The sequence below is a fragment of the Pholcus phalangioides genome, unplaced genomic scaffold (genome assembly GCF_987345545.1).
Source record: "Pholcus phalangioides strain wild (caught in Gottingen) unplaced genomic scaffold, Ppha-v1.0 ptg000010l_1, whole genome shotgun sequence".
Taxonomy (NCBI): domain Eukaryota; kingdom Metazoa; phylum Arthropoda; class Arachnida; order Araneae; family Pholcidae; genus Pholcus; species Pholcus phalangioides.
The window spans coordinates 18,731,838-18,743,318 of record NW_028301603.1 but is presented as its reverse complement, the minus strand read 5'-3'; the positions used below and the strand labels follow the sequence as shown (position 1 = coordinate 18,743,318).

Below are 11,481 nucleotides of genomic sequence, written 5' to 3'. Positions count from 1 at the left end.
TTTCAGAACTGGTAGAAATTCAGAATTTCTGAAAGAAACAATTCCAGAACTGGTAGAAATTCAGAATTTCTGAAAGAAACAATTCCAGAACTGGTAGAAATTCGGAATTTCTGAAAGAAACAATTCCAGAACTGGTAGAAATTCGGAATTTCTGAAAGAAACAATTTCAGAACTGGTAGAGATTCAGAATTTCTGAAAGAAACAATTCCAGAACTGGTAGAGATTCAGAATTTCTGAAAGAAACAATTCCAGAACTGGTAGAGATTCAGAATTTCTGAAAGAAACAATTCCAGAACTGGTAGAAATTCAGAATTTCTGAAAGAAACAATTTCAGAACTGGTAGAAATTCAGAATTTCTGAAAGAAACAATTCCAGAACTGGTAGAAATTCAGAATTTCTGAAAGAAACAATTCCAGAATTGGTAGAAATTCAGAATTTCTGAAAGAAACAATTCCAGAATTGGTAGAAATTCAGAATTTCTGAAAGAAACAATTCCAGAATTGGTAGAAATTCAGAATTTCTGAAAGGAATAATCCCAGAATTATTTCTTTCTAGATGTAAAATGAGGTATTCAAGAATGATTTGTTTCTAGACGAAAATGCTAAATTCCAAAATTGATATTAAAAAAAAAATCAGAATTTATCAAAATTATTATTACTGCTTCCCCACCTCCTTCCCCTCAAATAGGGGGGTCTATAGTAGTACACTATAGGGGGTCATTCAAGTATTACATCAGCATCGAAGGGTGGAGGGGGTTTCGGATTTGCTGACTTTTGATGACAAGGTAGGGAGGGGGGTTTGATGGTTGCTTACGTCATCAACCACCCCTTTTTGAAGATATGAAATATTCTAAGCTTCTGACGAAATTTTGCTGACAGCGGAGGGGGGGGGGGGGGGTCAGTGTATTGCTGACTTTTGCTGACAAGGGGGGGGGAGGGGGGGGGGTAAAAAATGACTGAAAATCTGCTTACGTAATACTTGAATGGCCCTAGCTGGTGTAGCTCTGATGGGAACCAAAATGAAGGTCATTATAATTTTGTCATCATATTTTCTGTTTGCTTCAAGGGATTAATCCATCTCTGTTTGTCTATTTACTTTATGTCATCAACGTTCTTTTTTCATTTATATAGTGTCATCTCAAAGGCTATAAGCTCACGTGCAGCTGCCAGCAGCAGCAACACGTGCTGGCGAAATGAAAACAAAAACGAAAATAATAAAATGAGGAAAAATGAACCTCCCACGTCGACCAATCACGTTACTAGAATTTTCTCTGAGGTGGGTGGATTGGTCACTGAGCAAGAGAAAGAGGGGGGGGGGCTGTCGATATTGATGTGGTAGCTACTGCTGTCGTCTACACAAGAGAAATAAAACTCGCTCTATCTCTCTGTTATTAATATACGCACATACATATGCATCCGAATATTGATTCTACTGAGTGAAGTCCAGGTGCAGACGACAATCTGTTTTCGTTTATAGATTGAAAAATTTCGGTTCCATCGCAAAAGGTACGTGAACGAATATATAGTTTAAATTAATATTTCAATTACTTTTTTAAATGATTGGAATTTCCTATTCCGCTCTGAAATTATTATTTGGGTCTATTCACCACAAATGCATTTTTTTGTGATAATGCAAAATTTATTAAATATTTGTGTATGTATCAGTTTTACAACTTGAGAAACTAAGGTTATATGTAGCGGCAAGTTCGGAAGGATGGCGAATTCGGTGGTCAAGAAAATTAGCCTGGAATGGGAGGCGGGCGGAAAAAACCACAAATCTCCACTTCTAGCCCCGAGTGTAACGGGGCCTTCAAAATTATTGAAGATTTTCATTGATTTTGAATTTTCATCGGCACCGAATGATTACTTCATTAATTCTGAAATAATTTTATTGAATAATTCTGAAATAATTTTATTGAATAATTCTGAAATAATTTTATTGAATAATTCTGAAATAATTTTATTGAATAATTCTGAAATAATTTTATTGAATAATTCTGAAATAATTTTATTGAATAATTCTGAAATAATTTTATTGAATAATTCTGAAATAATTTTATTGAATAATTCTGAAATAATTTTATTGAATAATTCTGAAATAATTTTATTGAATAATTCTGAAATAATTTTATTGAATAATTCTGAAATAATTTTATTGAATAATTCTGAAATAATTTTATTGAATAATTCTGAAATAATTTTATTGAATAATTCTGAAATAATTTTATTGAATAATTCTGAAATGATTCTACTCAAAAATTTTAAAATTATTCTGTTCACTGATTCTGATTTTCATTCATTAATTCTGAAATTCTTTCGTTAAAATTCCAAAATTTATTTCTTTCAGTAATTCTGAAAGAAAAGTTTGTTCTGAAATTATTTCTTTCATTAGTTCTGAAATTATTTCTTTCATTAGTTCTGAAATTATTTCTTTCGTACGTTCTGAAATTATTTCTTTCGTTAGTTCTGAAATTGTTTCTTTCAGTAATTTTGAAATTATTTCTTTCGTTAGTTCTGAAATTATTTCTTTCGTTAGTTTAGAAATTATTTCTTTCGTTAGTTCTGAAATTATTTCTTTCGTTAGTTCTGAACTTATTTCTTTCGTTAGTTCTGAAATTATTTCTTTCGTTAGTTTAGAGATTATTTCTTTCGTTAGTTCTGAAATTATTTCTTTCGTTAGTTCTGAAATTATTTCTTTCGTTAGTTTAGAAATTATTTCTTTCGTTAGTTTAGAAATTATTTCTTTCGTTAGTTTAGAAATTATTTCTTTCGTTAGTTCAGAAATTATTTCTTCCGTTAGTTCTGAAATTATTTCTTTCAGTAATTCTGAAATTATTTCTTTCGTTAGTTCTGAAATTGTTTCTTTCAGTAATTCTGAAATTATTTCTTTCGTTAGTTCTGAAATTACTTCTTTCGTTAGTTTAGAGATTATTTCTTTCGTTAGTTTAGAGATTATTTCTTTCGTTAGTTCTGAAATTATTTCTTTCGTTAGTTCTGAAATTATTTCTTTCGTTAGTTCTGAAATTATTTCTTTCGTTAGTTCTGAAATTATTTCTTTCGTTAGTTCTGAAATTATTCCTTTCAGTAATTCTGAAATAATTTCTTTCTGTAATTCTGAAATTATTTCTTTCGTTCGTTCTGAAATTATTTCTTTCGTTAGTTTAGAGATTATTTCTTTCGTTAGTTTAGAGATTATTTCTTTCGTTAGTTCTGAAATTATTTCTTTCGTTAGTTCTGAAATTATTTCTTTCGTTAGTTCTGAAATTATTTGTTTCGTTCATTCTGAAATTATTTCTTTCGTTAGTTCTGAAATTATTTCTTTCAGTAATTTTGAAATTATTTCTTTCGTTATTTCTGAAATTATTTCTTTCGTTAATTCTGAAATTATTTCTTTCGTTAGTTCTGAAATTATTTCTTCCGTTAGTTCTGAAATTATTTCTTTCGTTATTTCTGAAATTGTTTCTTTCAGTAATTTTGAAATTATTTCTTTCGTTAGTTCTGAAATAATTTCTTTCGTTAGTTCTGAAATTATTTCTTTCGTTAGTTCTGAAATTATTTCTTTCGTTAGTTCTGAAATTATTTCTTTCGTTAGTTCAGAAATTATTTCTTCCGTTAGTTCTGAAATTATTTCTTTCAGTAATTCTGAAATTATTTCTTTCGTTAGTTCTGAAATTGTTTCTTTCAGTAATTCTGAAATTATTTCTTTCGTTAGTTTAGAGATTATTTCTTTCGTTAGTTTAGAGATTATTTCTTTCGTTAGTTCTGAAATTATTTCTTTCGTTAGTTCTGAAATTATTTCTTTCGTTAGTTCTGAAATTATTTCTTTCGTTAGTTCTGAAATTATTTCTTTCGTTAGTTCTGAAATTATTTCTTTCGTTAGTTCTGAAATTATTTCTTTCGTTAGTTCTGAAATTGTTTCTTTCAGTAATTCTGAAATTACTTCTTTCGTTAGTTTAGAGATTATTTCTTTCGTTAGTTTAGAGATTATTTCTTTCGTTAGTTCTGAAATTATTTCTTTCGTTAGTTCTGAAATTATTTCTTTCGTTAGTTCTGAAATTATTTCTTTCGTTAGTTCTGAAATTATTTCTTTCGTTAGTTCTGAAATTATTTCTTTCGTTAGTTCTGAAATTATTTCTTTCGTTAGTTCTGAAATTATTTCTTTCGTTAGTTCTGAAATTATTCCTTTCAGTAATTCTGAAATAATTTCTTTCTGTAATTCTGAAATTATTTCTTTCGTTCGTTCTGAAATTATTTCTTTCGTTAGTTTAGAGATTATTTCTTTCGTTAGTTCTGAAATTATTTCTTTCGTTAGTTCTGAAATTATTTCTTTCGTTAGTTCTGAAATTATTTCTTCCGTTAGTTCTGAAATTATTTCTTTCGTTATTTCTGAAATTGTTTCTTTCAGTAATTTTGAAATTATTTCTTTCGTTAGTTCTGAAATAATTTCTTTCGTTAGTTCTGAAATTATTTCTTTCGTTAGTTCTGAAATTATTTCTTTCGTTAGTTCTGAAATTATTTCTTTCGTTAGTTCAGAAATTATTTCTTCCGTTAGTTCTGAAATTATTTCTTTCAGTAATTCTGAAATTATTTCTTTCGTTAGTTCTGAAATTGTTTCTTTCAGTAATTCTGAAATTATTTCTTTCGTTAGTTTAGAGATTATTTCTTTCGTTAGTTTAGAGATTATTTCTTTCGTTAGTTCTGAAATTATTTCTTTCGTTAGTTCTGAAATTATTTCTTTCGTTAGTTCTGAAATTATTTCTTTCGTTAGTTCTGAAATTATTTCTTTCGTTAGTTCTGAAATTATTTCTTTCGTTAGTTCTGAAATTGTTTCTTTCAGTAATTCTGAAATTACTTCTTTCGTTAGTTTAGAGATTATTTCTTTCGTTAGTTTAGAGATTATTTCTTTCGTTAGTTCTGAAATTATTTCTTTCGTTAGTTCTGAAATTATTTCTTTCGTTAGTTCTGAAATTATTTCTTTCGTTAGTTCTGAAATTATTTCTTTCGTTAGTTCTGAAATTATTTCTTTCGTTAGTTCTGAAATTATTTCTTTCGTTAGTTCTGAAATTATTTCTTTCGTTAGTTCTGAAATTATTCCTTTCAGTAATTCTGAAATAATTTCTTTCTGTAATTCTGAAATTATTTCTTTCGTTCGTTCTGAAATTATTTCTTTCGTTAGTTTAGAGATTATTTCTTTCGTTAGTTCTGAAATTATTTCTTTCGTTAGTTCTGAAATTATTTCTTTCAGTAATTTTGAAATTATTTCTTTCGTTAGTTCTGAAATAATTTCTTTCGTTAGTTCTGAAATTATTTCTTTCGTTAGTTCTGAAATTATTTCTTTCGTTAGTTCTGAAATTATTTCTTTCGTTAGTTTAGAAATTATTTCTTTCGTTAGTTCTGAAATTATTTCTTTCGTTAGTTCAGAAATTATTTCTTTCGTTAGTTCTGAAATTATTTCTTTCGTTCGTTCTGAAATTATTTCGCTATCTGAGAGCTGTGTGCAGCAGAGATGAAAAAGTCTTTGTAATTCGTGGAAAAATATGGCCAAAATTTATGTGTAAAATTAGAAAATAATATTTAATGTATTTAGAGATACGGATGACTGCAAAAAAACTAAACTAATTTGTTTTGACACGCACTTAAACATTGTGCATTAATTCAGAAATTAATGTTTCAAGTCAACAGCAGTGGACGCTAGTAAAAGAAATTTCTTCTCTGACACACGCATCGACACATTTTTGTGATCGCTCTTCCAATTTTTTAACCAAATTGCACATAATTGTTACATGCGATCAATGATTACTTGAATAACATTCGAGAAGCTTTGAAATCCCCTTCCCCCCTTTTCCACCGCCTACAATGACGAAGATCGAACCGAAGGCAATCGACCTGTCAGCGAAAATTCAAACCCCCCTTCCATTTTGATGGTAATCGGACCGAGTTGCTTACTAAAGGTTGAAGATTTTAAACCTAAAAACCATTTTGAAGTTCTAAATGCAAAAAATATCCAAGTTCTACAGAATATAGGGCCTTTTAAGTTTTACTAATAAACATAAAACAATATCGGAAATTGGCATTTATGGCAGGTAAAATTCAAAAAAGAGTCGATTTTTTAAGAAAAAAATTTTGAAAATTGGCAAAAAGAGGCATTTATGGCATTTTTTTAAAAAAAAAGGTCTCTTCGCGTTCTCCTAAAGTCATTCTTCCGCTTTTCCGAGGCTTAGTTCGTCCTGGACTGTAGTATCCTATGAGGTTTTGGAGACCATACCTACAGAGGGGCATAGACTTGGTTGAAAGAGTGCAGAGAAGAGCTACGCGTGTCCTTATTGGCACGCGCGGAAGAGAGACTTCATTTTTTGAATATGTTTACATTGGATGAACGCAAGTGTCGGGGAGATATGATCGAAGTGTTGAAAATTTTCAACAGGATGGATAGGGTGGACCATGAATTATTAGTACACTGTCAATCGACTGCTTTTACAAGGGGACACCAGTATCGATTGGTAAGTGGCAATGCGAGGTTATGGTGTCGCAGGGAATCTTTCTCTAATAGGGTTGTTAATAAATGGAATAGCTTACCTCCGGGGGTAGTAAATTCTAACACAATTGGCACGTTTAAAAAGAAATAACATGAACATGTTGGGGTAAATCGAGAAGCTATCCATACTTAGAATAAGACAACCATAAGCATTCTTATGGGCATTGTATATACAACTGGCAATGTAATATTTTATCATGTATATATTGTTTTTAATTGCATTTTTATTTGGGTTTCTGTATTTTTGAAATATATGACGTCCATATCTATTATGGGCATCTTTTTCTCAGCCACCTCGTTGGACATTTTGAATGTTATGGCGTTGCATTTGTATTTCTATTTATTTTTCCTGAACTTCCAGGCTCTATTGACGAATATACAGTTGCGCACTTCCCATATATACGGGAAGCGAGGTTACCGATTCTTCACAGAATATGTTTTCTTCTCATCAGTTCCTCCAAATCATCATCAACTCATAATCTCTTTGATTCATGCCATATCACATTCCTCCTCCTTCTCCTCCGATTTTGAACAAACTCACAGCGAGGAACGTGTCTCTCGGATAAAAAGAGGAAAGACTCATTCATTCACAGTGGAGCCGACTCATTGCTCGGCTCAAAGACTGTGGTGACAAAAAAGTCAAGTCACACATTATTCTTAGAAAACTCCATCCGTCCAATAGAAAAAAAAAGGACCTCCCCAAAAAACCTCAACAATACGTCTCGTTCTCAACGTTGTTTGCGTATCATGTGAGTCATGAATTTCAAAATGAGCGGGGAGAGGAGGGGGAGTTATATACATTATATGTTTGCATATTTCATGAAGAGGCGCCGAGGACATAATCCAGCTGCTTGTGTGTGTTTGGCTCTGTTTGTTCTTCTTTTTAATGGTTTCGGCCTTGCGCAGCAATTACGCTGATGACTTTCGTGTGAGTGCTCGCGAGCGACAGTGAATGTGAATGAAGTAATTTTCTGGAAGAGCCTCGAGTGTATGTGTATTCTTTTTAGTGGATGGCGGGGGGGGGGGGGAGAGAACAAAAACAACAACAATGCCGTTTGTCTCGGATTAGTATTGAAGTTACCTTATGGTTGGCCTCCTTCGTCCCGTATTTAACGATGGTTCTCCAAATTACAGGTAATTACGGATGGGATTGGTTGAGCGATCGTTTCTCCGGAGAAAGAGACGCACACACATAATCTCTCCTCCGGGTTATACGATGATTGTATAAAAAGGAGAAAGAATGGTCACGTGACCTGGATCTCGATGAATCGGGGATTTTTCCCGCTTTTACGGGGACTCGATTAGTGTAGAGATGAGTCCCTGGAGAAGTCTTCCACATGAGTACGGAAGTGGGACGCGTGACCTCAAGGCAAGTGCCTTCAACCGTTTACACAGCACGGGCAGCGCCGTCTTAACTGCATCATGGGGGCCCAAGAAAAAAAGTTTTTTTTAGCCCCCCTCCCCATCCACTTGAGAAGAAATACTTCTACTTACAGATTTACTCGCTTAATCTTGAAAATCTTAAATAGATCTCACAGAAAAAAAGTGACGAGAATCGTCCAAGGCCCCTGGGCTAAATCCTTGGGCTCCTCCAAGTGTGGGGCTGACAGGGCTCCAGCATTGGGGCCCCGAGACGATTCTCATCATTTTTTGTTTTTTTTTTCACACTATAAATTTAATATACGGGGGGGGGGCAAACAAAGATCCCAGCCGAAAAGGCCTTATATAGGACCCTCGTTGCAGGATGGGGGGGGGGGTGTTTGAATTTATTCTGGGGCTACTCAGTCCCACGATAAAAAGAGATAATGTGGGCCTGTTTCTCGCATGAGCATGGCCTACAAATTTTCGGGGTCCCATTTGAGTGTCAAAATTGCATCTTCTACGATATTTTATTCAAAAATTTTTTTTGACAAAAATATACACAAATAATTTTAATTTTTGTTTGTCTTGGGGGGGGGGGGAGGCAACGGTCCCTCCATGCCCTCTACCACTGCGTACATCTCTGCCTTAACGAATGCTCCTAGCACTCTTGGCTCTAACCAGGTGCTGCTTCAACGCCGTAGTCGGAAGGGCAGGACGGCAGCTAGATACTTCGTCAGCAAGCACGCATTTTGATGCCCCCCCGTAGAAAGAGCAGTAAAAGAGTGAATTCGGTGACCCCTCTGGCATGGGCTTAGATACTGGGGGAGGGGGGATTGGGGGGGCATTGCCCTCTCCCAGCGTCAAAGGTGAAGTCGACTGATCTAATGTATATATGTACACATATATGTATAATGTATATATGTTTATATATGAATTGACATCGTGCCCCCCCAGCAATATTGACCGTGCCCCCCAGACTTCCAAGTGTATCTCCGCCTATGCCTTCTGGTCATCCGGGATGCCTGACCCACCTGCTTCCAACTCCCATCAGTTGCGCCCCTGGTTAAGGGCAGGAGGCCCGGGGGGGGGAAGTTATAAGGCCTACCTCCCTAAACCCCCCTTCCCAAACTAAGTAAAGCAAGCCCAAGGCCAGGACTTTTCATGGGGCCGCCTCAAAAGTAAATTCATTATGTAAAAAACAACAAGATAATTTATCCCGGGGCTGGATAAATTATCAGTCCGGCCCCGTTTGGTAAGGGCGGCGCGGAGTCCAAGAAATCCATTTGTTACGAGAAATGAATCGATCCGTATGGTCTCATGAAAATTTTAACATTATTGGACGGGAGCAGTGAAATATTATCGTCATGTCAGGTCATCGGATAATTAATGGTCGTGCCATAAGTAATGTAAAAAATATCCGGTTCACGATTTGTATGATTTGTTTTTTCTTCCATGTTCACATAAATGAGAGTGAGTGCTTGTGTGTATGTCTCAAGTTCAAGGCTCTGTGCATTGGATGACCTTCAAGGTGATGACCGACCTCTGAAATGGAAAACCACCTGCCGGTCGTGGTGTTTTATTCTCGACTGGACCCATTTGGAGATGACACGACGAGTTCAATGATCTCGTGTTTTCGGGGAACGTTTACATGGCGTCTCATCATACATAATAAAACAACATTAATGATGTCTCCTTTCTGCTATGGAAGGTACACAGCATACGTGATATTGATGGTTTCGATGTCTGGAAGTTCGTTTGAAAACAGCTTTCTAGTCCAGATAACAATGACCCTAAAACCACTATACTCGGACAACAATGAGTTTGTGCAGTAACTCTATCCGACAATAATGGTTCTGGAAGTTGGCCATAAGACAGCTTCCTGGACGGAAATGGTTCCGAAACGGCGTCTCGGATATATAACAATGGATTTAAAATATCTGTCCCGACGAGAATGGCTCTTGAATGAAATTGGCCAGACAGCGTTTTGGACAGAAATGTTTCTAAAAACGGCTCTTCGTACACACACAACGATAGTTTTAAAGTAGCTTTCCCAACAACAATGGATATGTCCAGGCTAATACACAACAATGGGGTTTTAGAATAGTTTTCCCGTCAACAATGGTTTTAAACGGCTTTCCAACAACAATGGCTTTGAATGGGCAGATAGACAACAATGGCTTTGAATGGGCAGATAGACAACAATGTTTTTAAACTGGCTTTCCAACAACAATGGGTTTGGCAAACGTAAATATACAAAAATGGGTTTAAAATGGCTCTTTCAACAACAATGATTTTGAACAGGCTGACAGACAACAAAGGTTTTAGGTCTGCTAACGACAATGGCTTTGAACAATTGGATTGACAATGATGGTTTTGAAATATCTTTCCCGAAAAAAATGATTTTAAAATATCTTTCCCAACAACAACAATGGTTTTGCAAAAGGTGGACCGGACAACAATGGTTTTGAATGAGATGAACAGACAACAAAGGTTTTGAAGCTGCTCTCCTGACAACAATGATTTGTGAAAAGTTTTCCGGGTAACAACAATTATTAAACGGCTGCTCGGAAAACAATGGGTCTCTTTCGTGAACAATCGTTTTTCAACAGCTGACCAGAACACAATGCATAATGCAATAGCCGTTTAAAACGGCTTCCTAGATAATAATGATTTCCGAAACAACTACTTGGGTAACAATTGATAATAATTTCTCTACCAATAACGATGACTTCAAATAGTTATTTGTACTGCTCTTGAACAGTTCAATGAACACAATGATGGTTTCAAAATGGGTCTTTGGACAACAATGGTTTTTGAACAACTATAGGAACAACAATGCTTTGAAGTAGTTTTCCCAACCAATAATGGACTTCAGATACACTGACTTCTGAAAGGCTTGAAATACTTACAACTGCTTCTGAAACCAGATAACAATGGACAATAACAATGGTTTTTGAACAGCCGGCCACACAACAAGCTTTTAAATAGCGTTCGTGTGAACGATGGTTTTAAAACAGCTCATTTTTAACAATAAATATTTTAAAATACACATTACTCGCTCTCCGAGCAACAATGGTTTGTAGTCAGTAGGACAACAATGCTTTCGAGCAGCTTTCTCATCAGCAATGGTTCTAAAATGGCTACTCAGGCAAAAAGGGATTTAAAATATCTATCCAGCAAGTGATTTTAGAACAGGCAGCAAACAACAATGCTTTTGAAAAACTTTCTGGCAAACAATGGGTTTCAAAACAGCTCCTGTGACGATTTTAATTTTTCAACAGCTCACTTCACAGCAATAGTTCTTGAAGAATCTGTCGGACAACAATGCTTTAAACAGCTTTCCTTCTAACAATGGTTTTGAAACGGCTAATCATCCAACTCAGGCACTTAAAATACCTCTCTCGGCAACAATAGTTTTTAAACAGTCATTCATACAACGATGCTGTAAAGCAGCTGTCCAGCCAACAATGATTCTGAAACACCCAGTCGGACTACAATGGGCTTGAAATAGTCTCCCTAAAACAATGATTTTGAACAACTGGCTAGACAACGATATTTCTTTTCGGCATGGGCGGAGATACGGGG

General features: G+C 34.8%; 1 protein-coding gene across 1 annotated transcript in view; it reads left to right on the top strand.

Moving 5' to 3' along the window:
* The first annotated feature begins 1,420 nt into the window (after positions 1–1,420).
* LOC149081046 (fasciculation and elongation protein zeta-2-like) overlaps positions 1,421–11,481 on the top strand; it is a 48,931-nt gene continuing 38,870 nt past the window's right edge. The window contains exon 1 of the mRNA XM_089237804.1: positions 1,421–1,505. The gene's annotated coding sequence lies outside the window, so the exon portion shown is untranslated. The remainder of the gene's footprint in view (positions 1,506–11,481) is intronic.